At 46.6% G+C, this 13,175-nt stretch overlaps 1 protein-coding gene and 1 pseudogene across 1 annotated transcript in view; both read right to left on the reverse strand.

Moving 5' to 3' along the window:
* SDK1 (sidekick cell adhesion molecule 1) overlaps positions 1-13,175 on the reverse strand; it is a 539,910-nt gene that overhangs the window by 238,616 nt on the left and 288,119 nt on the right. The gene's annotated exons all lie outside the window — the stretch shown is intronic.
* On the reverse strand, positions 3,068-4,629 carry LOC132348884 (cytosol aminopeptidase-like; annotated as a pseudogene).

Below are 13,175 nucleotides of genomic sequence, written 5' to 3' on the forward strand. Positions count from 1 at the left end.
TGCCCTAAAAGTGGAATTTTCTAGAACACCTGAGAAAGCAAATCCCTCGTTTGGGCTTCCTCTGTCGGAACCGTCACCTTGCGCGTCCTGCTTCCTAGGCGAGCGCTACCGGCCACGCGCCTCAGGGGATCTTCGCGTCCAAACTGGCGAGGCTGTGGCTCTCCCCTCTGTTCCCTCCGTGGAGCCGGGTGTCCCCCTGGCCACCCAGAAGATAATGAGCTCAAAGGCCACCTCCACCGGGAGATGTTGAGGCACATCTGCCCGGAGACACACAAACATGCAAGATGAGCCGACCACACGGGCACACGTGTTCAACCAGAGGCGACCCCGTTCCGGGAAAGACGGGGCGACGACAAAGGCCACGGCCCCCAAGACTCCAAAGGACCTCGGCTCTCCAGTTCCTAGTGGGTCCAGATCTACAGGGTTCTCACGCTGGTCAAAAGAAGATCCCCTCCAGAAGCAGCAGCTAATGGGGCCTACAGGACCTTTCGAAACCTCCAAATCTTCCTGCTCCAAAACAAGTGGTCTAAAATTTGTAGGAACAAAAGAGAAAAATAAGGTTGGGAACACACACGGGGAGTAAAAGGCCTTAGGAAAGCTCTCAGTGCTGAGCTACAGGTTCCTCGGTGTTATTTGAAAGCTTTTTTCAACATCCAATAATGATAATATTTATTGGTTGTGTTGACCAGATGACATAACAATTATAGACATGCTTTACAATTCAGGCAACTGGCTATCTGGGCAGAGCAAGAAGTGACCCGTCTCGAGCCAGGGCCATGGGTGCTGGGCTCCTTTGGCACCTTTGGTGCCAGCTCTCACCTCACTGCAGTGTCCCGATTTGTGGGGAGGTCTGTCCACCTTCTGGAATAAGGAGTGGCGGATGTGTTATTCATCTTTGCATGAAGCAAAGTGCCTGGGCTATAAGAGCCCTTCTGTGAGCACTTGTTGAAGGAAGAATTAAGTCTTGTCCAAATAGAGCACGGCTGGTTATTATTATCAGCTCTTTATCGCTATAGGATGATACGAACAGTAGCAAGTACCTCTTATTTCCAGGCACTGCGCAAGCGTGGGGAATATGAGAGTTAACTGCACGGGGTCAGAGGTCAGCGACGTCAAGGAGGTCTGGGTTCAGCAGAGGAAGAGAGTCACGTGGGAAGAACAAGCAGCTGGTGGTGGGGTCAGGAGAGCCGAGGGGAGGGACGCGGCAGGATGCGGGGTCGGGAGTGCCTCGAGATTGATTCTCCCAGGGGAATCAGGAAGGGCTTGAGCCCGGCCCTTGTTAGATGGGCAGTATTCGCCAGGCAGAGGAGGGAAGGAAAGGCATTCCAGTAACAGGAAAAAAGAAAGTGGAAACCGGGTTGGCTTGTTGGGAAAACTGTCAAGTGGTTCTTGAAGGTTGAGGGGAAACTGGGGCCTGGGGGTGACCCCAGAGGAGGCTGTCAGGGGAGGAGGGCCATGCTACCGAGTTTGGACTTTATCCAGTAGGGAATGGAGAGCCACTGAAGGACCCTGAGGAGGAAAGTGGTGACGGAGACCGTGCAGGGCTGTTGCGGGCGTCGGGGGAAGAAGAGGCGCCGGCGGCAGCTGGGTGTGTGCACGGAAGCTCTCCCGGCTTCTGGCTTGAGTGGTTTGATGGATGGCGGAGCAGCTCGTAAGAATGAAAGCTCAGGAGCAAGAACGGGCTGGGGTGATGGCGTGGGTGTGTGAAGCCGAGGACAAGGAGGCCTGGGGGTGTCTACGTGGGCAGGGGCACCGGCTGGTCTGCGGCACGAGAGCTCGGGGATGAGCGCGGAAGGCAGCACTTGGACGAGCCCCCGGGCGGCGTGGAGTCTTAGGGCGCAGGCACAGGACGTGCACGCGGACCGGGATGGCTGGCGGTCGGGGCAGCGGAGGAAGGAGGAGAAAGACGAGCTGACACTAGGGAAAAAGAGGCTGTTGTTCCTTCCAGATGAACAGGAATCCTCACACGCGGTCAAGGCTGCTCTGCTCAGTTTCTGAAGATGAATCTCTGAGTTCGCCTCGTAGGACAATTGCTAAGGAAGGCGGAGCTATATGTAAGTGAAAATCCTGACCTTCCCCAAGAAGCGTTTCACTGTGCCACGGAGCACACTAGCAGACACTGCAGAGCTCGAGCCACTCTTCTATTCAGTTCTATAGCTCAGCTTCTGCAAACAGGCTGCCTAGGGCCATTCCCAACCGCTTTCCGGCGATAAAAAACACAATTTAATTGGTCCGTCTCTTATGACTCTTGACCTTCTTCCATGCATAGCCAGGTACATTGGTGCCCTTTTGGGGGATGGGTGAAAACAGCTCCAAGACATTTTACTTAAAGAAAATCAAGTGGCTTTTCTTTTCTTTCTTTTAATAAATAAGTTTATTAAAAAAAAAAAAAAAAAAAAGAAGAAAGCTCTACTGCTTTCTGCTCTCCCACTTCTTAGCTTGGTGACATTGTTGGCATGTTACTAACCGTCTCCTGTGCCTCATTTTCCTCATCTGTAATGTGGGGATAATAGTACTGCCTCACAAACTCAAGCTCATCACTGAGTGCCCCAAAGTGATTATTAACATTGAGACCCAACTTAATTACTTAGTTCATGTAACACAGCCAGAAGAGACAAGTTATAGCATCACTGGGTTTATAATAATATATAAAGTGAATGTCAGAGCCACACCAGGGAGCACAAAAAGTTGGATTTATTGTTTCTGACAACTGCAGAGCGACTTTTAGTTTGTTCATTATTCTCAGCATCACAACTCCGAAATACAATTTTGCTCCTCAGTTACAAACATACACTCTGAAAAGTGATTAGGTAGCTTTTAAAAAATCATCATTATTCATTTAAGATAGAATATCTTAAAAATCTTTGCCAAGCAAGATATTAGCTTTACCTTTATAAATCTCTGCATAAAATGAAAAACAGATCAAGGCATACAAATTTCATTTTGTTCTATGTTTTTAAATATCATCCTTTGTTTCCCTTAAAAGATTTTTATCTATTCATTCAAAAGTATTCCGAAGCTCTACTGCCCGTTTAAGACAGAATGGAGGCATTTTAGAGCATCTGAACTAAGCGCTGTCTTGACTGAACCGAAGCAGGAACGCGATCAGGGTCCTCGTGGGCCTCCCAGCCACGCCTTTGCGCAGATAAGGAACCTCACCTTGTTGGTCATCACACCTGCTGTGTCTAAACGCGCCCACTTAGGATAGTCACAAATTCTTTCAGAAACGCTGTAGCCGTACGTGCTCCTGCAGATCTGTATTTTCCAATGTTATTAACATCAGCAAGTTGGCAACCTACAACCTGTCTTGTGTAATGTTCAAAGAGAGGCATCCTCCAGACACGGTCTCCTGTTTCAATGCTGGTCTCAAACAGTTTGTTCCACAGCCAGGAAGAATTGGTAAAGACCCCAGTGGCAGCGGACCCCAAAGCTACATCCGTGGCACCTGTCAGGGTGGCGGCATCGATGATGACCTTTGGGTTAAAAGTGTGCGCGTAGCAGAGTGCATCGGCCAGGACGAGTCTCCCCTCAGCATCAGTGTTTTCCACCTGTATGGTCTTCCCGTCCTTGGCTCTAACAACATCCCCAGGCTTGTTGGCCTTCCCGCTGGGCATATTTTCACAAAGAGGGGCCAGACCTACGATGCTGATGGGCAGGTCGAGCTTGGCAGCAGACACGATGGCTGAACAGATAGTGGCGGCTCCTCTCACGTCAGCCCTCATGAGGTCCATGTTTGCAGCCGCCTTGATGGAGATGCCACCACTGTCAAAGGTAATCCCCTTCCCAAACAAACACCAAGGGAGGTTCACTTGCATTGCGGCTGCCTTTGTAGTGAATTTCCAGGAAGATTGGAGGCTCTTCGGACCCTCTGGCCGCACTGAGGAATGATCCCATTTCCCGTTCCTCAATCCAAGGCTTGGGTCTGATGTGGACGTCTGTTTTACTACTAGCACTTCTGAGATTCTTCTCAGTAATTCCGGAAAATCTGGTTGGCGTCATCTCATTGGCGGGCGTCTCCATCAAGTGGCACGCCAGGTTCTGCCCAGAAGCAAAGAGGACTCCCCTTTGCCAGGCCTCCTGATCCCCACTTCCATGGGGCTTCACTGACACGGCCACCTTCTTTTTCTGCTTCAGATCGTCATACTCGTAGAGCCCAAGCACTGCTCCGTGCGCATGGGTGTCTCCGCAGGGGTCCACCTCCACGGACGGGATCTCCGGGTCCTGAACCTGTCTGCACCCCGCTGCAACAGCGGCTCTGATGTTTTCTTTGCCTTCGTGCCAGTTCTCCTGTTCATCAACTCCGGCCGTCGTTTTGCCAAGGCCCACCTCCACCATGCGGGGGAAGTCCTCATGCAGACCATACATAAAAGGTTTGGGGTTTGCCTGCCTTCAGGGGTGGTCCAGATACGTTCAAGATTTCTCTCAGCTTTCCAGAGACCAATTTATTAAAATTCTCTCCTGCGCTTGTAAACTGGGGCACATCATCTTCTTTTTCTTTGCCACAGATTCCTAAAACAAGGCCCTTCGTCCTGTCCGCGGCGGCTGGACCGGGTCCCCAGGAGCGGAGCGCTTCCCGCTCAGATATCGGACGGGCGACCCCGCGGCAGCCAGAAGAGGCAGCAGGAACATCTTTTCGGCTCGGCCCCCGGCACCGCCCTCCTCCGAGCACGTGGCGCAAGGAGGGCGAGTGCGCGCCTGGGAGCCCGGCTTTCGCGGGGGGGGCGGGGGGGGGGTCGGGGGGCGGGGGGCGGGCTCAAGTGGCTTTTCCGCTCATCAGTTGCTTTTGCAACCCTTCGGAGTCTGTCATCTTTCTCGGCATTATTAAAACGGCCTGGCAAAGGGATGAAGTGCTCTCCTGCCTGCAGAAGCATCTCAACAGGCGTGTCTGATCGCTTGCCACCACGGGAGCTGGCGTCTTGATAGCTCAAATCCTGTAGAGCTGAACCCTCCAGGGCACATACGTTTTAAGAGACTAGGAGATATATGTGTGTGTGCATATATATATTATATATATAATCTCCAAGAACCCATAGAAATTATTATTATTATTTTTTGTTAACATGTGCTACAGTAAAAGGTGTATAGGCAACAGGCAAACCAGGTCATTCCCTCAGATTCCAAGAGGTGAGTTTCTCAAGGTAGAACCTGGGCAATTTTAAGACGCACTTTATTGTGAAAACTGAAATAAACAGCATGAATTTTCTCCTGATTGGAAAAATCTTGTTCACTAAATAGAAAGTTCCTCCCACCTTTCACTTTCCCCAAACTCACTTTTTAGGTTCTGCCCACCCAGCTCCTGAACAGGTGAAGCAGGCATGTAAATTTCTGCGTTAATAATCCATTGTGTGTGGAGCTGCCGAAGAAGACTCTCCTATCCTTCTAAATGCTGTGTCCTTAATCGCTCGTTAGCGAGAACGCGCTCACAGCCGCTAAGGTGCTGGGCAGTGTGGCAGGAGGCAGGTGGGGCTGCGGGCAGTGCCGCTGGACAAGCCCAGTTACAGAAGCCCTCCTGCTCCCTCCGGAGGAGGGTCCGCACCGGCCGACTCACTTCTTGTTTACTGTACAACAGTGGGAGGGAAAGAAAAATGGGAGGGAATACAGCCGTATATCCCATTTACAATTTTATCTTTACGTGTACTTCCATTTTTATCTCAATACACTTCTGGACTTTTCTATTGACAAGAGAGGATAAATAAAATAATGTGACAGCTTGACAAACAATCCAGCAGTTTCTATTCTTCTCACTTATAACATGTTTGAAAACTTGCACATTTGGAAATCCATGGAATGTTACAAAGAATGTATTTTCATCGGTAGAGAAAAATGAAGGTGATAAAAGGCAACTCTGCAGCAGGCTTATTCATTTGTTTATTTATTTCGGGATGGGCCCAAATTGGTAAACCACAGAACAGGAGTGTGGATTTAGGAACTGCACGGTTGGACCCTCGAGTGATCCAAATATACAGACAACAGCTTTCCATTTAAGCATATAAATGCATAACCTACCGTTTAATGCAAAAGAACCACAACCAACAGAGAAACTGGGACCATATGTAGTTTGGGTGGGATAGAGAAGTAAGAGGGTATTCTTCAGGAAATTAGGTCAATTTTCCAAATGGCATTCTGAAATTATTGAGAAGGTACCTAGGCACAATAGCAGATCACTTTTAGCTTCAGTGAGAAATGCCCTTGAATAATTTTACCAAACATGCCAACCTGGGCGTGGAGCCCAAGCCCACCGGGGCAATTGATGCCCGTCTGAGGCTATTAGCAAGGACAATGGGGAACTGCAGGACCCCTTGGCAGGGGCCTCTGAAGCCTTGGTCCCTTCCATCCGCAGCTGGAGGAGTTCCAAGGAAAAAGTTTTTCTCAAAGTTCCCATGAGACACAAAGTATTTAGAGGCTGGCAGATCTGCAGGAAGAACACCACTGCACTGAGCAACCTCGAGCAGAGAAATCAAAACCACATCTGGTTTCTTTAGTGACCATAAAGTCATCATCTGGAGGACCGGAGCTACACTGATGGGGGCCTCTGCCTCCGCAGGCTGGGGGCCCCTCTGACAATGGCGAGCCCATCCCTCCCAGCCGTGCTCTTCCCCTAGCTCCGAGCTCCACGGGACCCTCCACTCACTATGCTTGTTTGGTTTGTGTCTGTCTCTCCCCACAGGAAGAAGACCTGGAGCACAGGCACTTTTGTCTGTTCTGTTCTAGCCATTCTCTCGAGGCCTACAACAGTGCTTCGTGCACAGCAGGTATCCAGTAAGTATCTGTTGATTGAACACGGAGAGAAGGGCTTGGGTTCCTGTGCTCCACCTGCCACGTGGCAGGCGCTCTCTGAAACATCCCAGCCGCCCTCCTCTGACCTGAGCGCCTCCGCCTGCAACAACTTTCCCCATTCCTACCCCCCGCCTGCACTGCTGCCTGCTGAAGTCCACCCATCCATCGGGGCCAGGGAGCATGCCACCTCCTCCAGGAAGGCTTCCCAGGCCCTCAGTTAAAGTGCTCTTCCCTCTCGGTACCTGCTGCATGCTTTTTAAAAATTGTGGCTAAATATACATAACATGAAATTTACCATTTTAACCATTTTTAAGTGCACAGTACTGTGGCATCAATTTACACAGTTGTGCAACCATCACCAGTATCCCTTTCCAGAACTTCATCTCCCCAAACTGAGACTCTGTCCCCATTAGACACCTGCTCCTCATTCCTTTCTCCCCAGCCCCCTCCCCCTCTCCTGCTTTCTGTCTCTGTGAGTTTGACTCCAGGTACCTCACGTAAATGGAATCATACAGTATTTGTTCTTTCGTGACTGGCTTATTTCACAGAGCATAATGTCTTCAAGGTTCATATATGTGGTAACACGTATCAGAATTTCATTCTTTTTTTAAGGCTGAATAACGGTCCATTGTATGGACGGACCACATTTTGTTTATCCATTCATCTGCTGATAGACACTTACGTTGTTGCTTCCGCCTTTTGGCTGTTGTGAATAATGCTGTTATGAACATGGATGTATGAGTATCTGTCCAAGTCTCTGTTTTCAATTCTGTTAGGTATATATCCAGAAGTAGAACTGCTGAATCATATGGTAATTCTGCGTTTAAGTTTTTGAGGACACATCATACCATTTTCCACAATGGCTGTGCAATTATACATTCCCACCAGCAAGGCAAAAAAGAGTTCCAATTTCTCCACATCCTCACCAACACCTGTTGTTTTCTCTTTGTTTAGATTTTTTTCAAAGTAGCCGTCCTAATGGGTGGGAGTAGTGTATCATTTGATTTGACTTCCCTACTGATTAGTGAAGTAGAGCATTTTCCCATGTGCTTAATTAGCCATTTGTATATCATCTTTGGAGAAACATCTATTCCGGTCCTTTGCTCAGTTTTTAAATCAGGTTGTTTGGTTGTTGAGTTGCAGGAGTTCTTTATATTTTCTGAACATTAATCCCTTATCAGGTGTAGGATTTACAAGTACTTCCCCCTATTCCATGGGTTGCCTTTTCACTCTGTTGATAGCGTCCTTTGATGCGCAAACGTGTTTAATTTTGATGAAGTCCAATTCATCTATTTTTTCTTTTGTTGCCTGTGATTTTGGTGTCATATCTACGAAATCACTGACAAATCCAATGCCATCAAGCTTTCCCCCCTATGTTTTCTTCAAGGAGTTTGACAGTTCTAGGTCTTAGCTGTAGGTCCTTTGACCCACTCCGACCCTGGACCTGGGGTATGCGGTGTAAGGCACACAGTGCCCTTTTCACGCTTGGTTAGTATCGCTCTGGAGCTGGTGTTGCCCATGCCCTGCCCACAGTCTCTGTCACTTGCCGCTTACTTACAAACCCATGACTTTCTGCAAACACCTGCCAGTTCCTATCTGAGGTCATTCTCTGGCCAGGGGTATGACTGGCCTACAAGGGTGAGGTGGAGAGATAAGCCTGTATGCCTGGACGTTAATGTCCCTGGAAGTCGTTCTCAAGGAATAAAGCATGGGAGCCGATGAATAAATCCTTGCACTTTCTCCCTCAGTTAGCGACACTACAGTGGCTTCTATCCAGTCTCCCTGAGGCTCCTGGGGGACCCAGGCCAGATGTTCACTGAGGGGATGGGCTCACTCACTGATGCACCTGCACTGGTGTCTTTCCCTTCTCTGTCTCCTTTGCCCACTCCTTTGCCCATACTTCCTGGGATCACCTCTAAATAAACGCCTGCACCCACATTTTCACTGAACTCACACGCTCTGCTTCTGGGGGAAAGTGAGACAAACCTTGGTCTCCTTCAGACGAGGGCACCTGTACAAGCGCATATCTGCCCCATCCACTGTAAACTCCTTAAGGTGTGTGATTCTTAGTCTTCAGAGCCTCTGGCAAACAGTCAGTGCGTTAACAGATGCTCGCCAAATCGAATAAATCTAACTTTACAGTTTCCAAATAGACATCAATATCTGTTCCTAAAATAATCAAATCTCTTCCCAAGACAAGAGTTTTGCACGTAAGTTTCTGGAGAGCAGCACAGCCCTGCTCCTGAGACATGTTTATGACCCTCTGTCAGGCTCAAATCCTGCTGAAAATCAGATTGTCTTTACATAGCATGAATCACAAACAGAATCTGTAACTAGAAAAGTGTCTCACAGATAAAACCAAGAACAAAGAAATGCAATCCTGAGTCCCTGGAGAAAACAGAATATTATCTTAACAAACGCTGTGAGCACATGAGAGAAAGAAAAAAAGAAAAAAAGGAGATAAATAAGAGAGAAAGGGGTCACACAGTATGTTCGGCAGAGTATATCAGGAAAACCACAGTTGTGCCCCCCTCCTTAAAATACAATAAAGATCTTCAGAAAACCAGACTAAATTGAAGTTATTTTCCCTGCTACAGACACCATTGTTCAACTCACAGACTAGAAATTATGGCAATTGAAGCTCAAGGTAAATTCATGGTCTAGTTATAAAGATGCCTGCTTGGGAAGCCATACCGCAGGTGAAAACTCCCCGGGCTGTTACTTTTGGAAGACTTTGTTTGACTGGAACAACATAAAATTGAAAGCTTTGTATTTTACAGCTCCCCCAGCCATGTGAGAACACAAAGAGCTGAGGGGCCAATATTTTGAGAAACAGGTTTCTCAACGTTTCAGCTCCTTCCCAGAAGGGGCACACCACAGACCAACAGATGACCTTCTTTTTTTTTTTTTTCATATAAGACTGATATCCTAAATAAAACCAGAGCTTCTCAAATGAGAAATCCAAGACCAATAAAACCTCTCACTTACATATTTAGTGTTTCATAAAACTGAAATGCCGAAAGGTGGTTATACCCAGAACTGAAGAAATATTTTATTGATCGTGTGGTGTTTTCTTCTGTATTCCCACCTTAAATGCAAATGTTCATACAAATATATTGATGAACACTTCCTCTGCTGTGTTTTTAGGTAATCAATTTCTTATTTATTTCATCTTAGAAGAGAGCAAACTCTGAGGCAGGAAATCTTGCAGGTATCCTAACCAGCACAGAGCAACTGAGAGTACGACATGTTCCAAAGCAATGAACAGTAAGTAAACAACCTGATGGATAACCATGGCCATCAACCATATTCATTCCAAGCTAATTCTAGGAATAGAACCGTATTCTGTTTCCTGACATTAGGATCAAGGAGCATTTCTCTCTGGAGGATGGAGTGAGGACTTTACCCCAGCTCATCTCTAGGTGGGCCAGGCAGGGCTGTATCTCTACCAACGTGGTGGGGCTGACTGCTCCCGACGCACCAGCGCAGGTTCTGGGCTCGGCCTATTTGGAGATTCATCACCCTGAGCGGAGAGCGCTGGCCCCAAGAAGAATAAATAATCAGGCTGGGGACATTCAGCTAGAGAGCAGCGCCACACACAGTCTGAGCGCACAGGTGAGACAGGAGCGGGGGTCTTGGCTTGTTTCTTGGTCTCTCTCTCTCTCCCTCTCACTCCTGCTCGTGTGTGCGCTCTCTCTCCCCCGTCTCTGGAAATTAGGTGGGTCATTGTCCTTGATGGGGAGCACAGCAAACTAGACCACAGAATGAGCCGGGGCACAGGGAGGCTTTGATAGTGACGGATGACAGCTCATAACTGTGGAGGAAGTTCCCCTTCTGTTTTCCTATCTCTTTTCTTTTTGTTAGCGTTGCTATATCAGAATTACCCTTGGGTGTCACAACAGAGGTACAAACAAATCAGGAAATCTTAAGAGAAGAAAATATTTCTTTTCCTGTCTGCCCTAGCTTCCTTTAAATGAATAAAGTCAGTCCCACAGTGCAAGAATAGAGTACTCAGCAAGAACAAGACATTTTCTGATATGACCCAAGGTTATCTGTTTAAACCAACTGGTTCTCTACTCAATCTGCTAGGAAGCAAGGAGTTGTTTTTTCTTAAATGTCAACACAACCTCATTTATATTTTGGTCTAAAATCAACACCGACAATAAATCTAAGGTTGATGACAGAAAGAGGGAGAGTGTATAAAGAGCAGAAGCTGTGTATATAAAGAATTAAGCCTACAAAACACAGCTAAGATCCCGCCTAAGATATATATTTAAAATTAATTATTGCAGGTGTTATGAGAGGGGAGTGCGCTGCTGGTAGAAACATAAGACGTCTGTTCACATAACCTGGAAGGCAGGTGAATAAAAAATAAACTCCTAATCCCATTTATGTGATTGTTCAGATATATTAAGAAAGAAACTGGTCATTGTGGGCCTATTTAAAACGTGGAAGGTTGATGATTACTCAGCAAATCTGGACAGTGCAAACTATCACTTCAAACAAATGAGCACTAAGGGTGTTTCACCCACTTAGCAATCTGTTGTAGTTTTAAAGCAGCATGGGCACTCAGCTTTCTGCGTGACAGCATGAATAACAGATTTATAGAGAATTTACAGGAAATCCAAAAGTAATGATGGCAAATCTTTAAACAATAGGCACTTCCACCAAACCTCTCCCAAAGCTTCCAATAAGAGGATCCATCTATTTATTTAAAAATTTACCTTAGTGTGTGTTCAATCCATGGAACTACTCATTTATTGGCAGTGAAATGCCCCCACAAGCTTGCACAGAGGGGGAGACAGAACGGAACTGGAGCTAGGACAGTGCTCTCTTTAACCAGCATGGGATCAACCGGCACACAGACGTGGGGCGGAACTCACGGAGGAAGGCAGAGGGGAGCTTAAGGAGCTCAGAGTCCACCCCACATGCCTGAATATAGGCAAGAGTCTTCCCCCAAATTACTTCCCCCCGAAGTGGGAGCTGCCTTTGGTTGAGTCCTTTAAAAGTCTCTCAGATATGTCCATGACACTCTCTCACCCTGTCACATCGCACCCCTTCCCCTCCCCATATCCTCAAGTCCATTCTCGACATATATACACTACCAAATGTAAAATAGATAGCTAGTGGGAAGCAGCCGCATAGCACAGGGAGATCAGCCCTGTGCTTTGCGACCACCTAGAGGGGTGGGATAGGGAGGGTGGGAGGGAGGGAGATGCAAGAGGAAAGAGATATGGGAACATATGTATATGTATAACTGATTCACTTTGTTATAAAGCAGAAACTAACACACCATTGTAAAGCAATTATACTTCAATAAAGATGTTTAAAAAAAAAAAGTCTCTCAGATGACAAACGCTCCCTTTATTTCTTTGTTTTGAAAATTAAGTACTGCTTGGGAAAGACACATTAGCCTAAAATAACCCCAATTGAAACATGTGGTGGTTACCTGGAAGGAGTCAGTTTTCAGAAAGATGTGGAAATGTAACATAGGGTTAGTAATTATGCTCCCACTTCTAAGTGTTGGTTATTGTTCTGAAAGGCCTTTTAAATATCATTTGGAAAAGCAAAATGTTCATGTGGTACATCCACACTGTTGGATGCCACTCAGCACTAAAAAACACTGAGGAAGCTCTTTATAGACTGATATAGAAAGACCTCCAAGATGTACTGATAAATGAAAAAGCAAAGTACTGAACAGCAAATAGGACATGTTCCTTTTGGGGTAGGAGAGAAGGAAGAAATAAGACTACGCATGCATATTTGCTGTTATTTACATAAAGAAAAATAATGGAATAAAAAAAATAATTCAGTAAGACAGATGCAGGAATCATTTTTCTTTTACAACTAGGCTTTTCTAAGAAATGGCTAAAGATAAGACCTTCTAACTGATGATAAAAATACAAATCAAATATATTTATAAACATACTTTTCTTCTTCTAAACCTGGTACAGAATTTATTTTCCTCAGAGTGTCTTTTCTGATTAATTAATTTCAACCCACTCACTAATTAGCTTAATTTGACATCAATATTTTCAGTTTCCAAAACACTGAAAAACCACATACAGTTTTACAAACATTCTTAAGACCTTTTTATTTATATCTTCTAAATTGGTGTTTCTCGAACCTTCATGTGCACACAAGTCATCTGGGGAGCCTGTTCAAAAGCAGATGCTAAAGCAGCACGTCTGGGTAGAGCTAGCTTGCACATCACTCAGCTCCCAGGTGAAGCCTGTCCTGCTGCCCGCGCTCTGGCAGCAGAGCTCTCACTAGTTAGAAGGAAAAGATCATGCTTTCCAGCACATGGTGAGTTTTCAATACATATCAACCAACTCATTGCTCCTCAGAGTGGAGCTGGCACCTGCAGTACTGACCTCTTCTGGGAGCTGGTTAGAGGG

This window comes from Balaenoptera ricei, chromosome 15 (assembly GCF_028023285.1).
Source record: "Balaenoptera ricei isolate mBalRic1 chromosome 15, mBalRic1.hap2, whole genome shotgun sequence".
In the NCBI taxonomy this organism is placed as follows: Eukaryota; Metazoa; Chordata; class Mammalia; order Artiodactyla; family Balaenopteridae; genus Balaenoptera; species Balaenoptera ricei.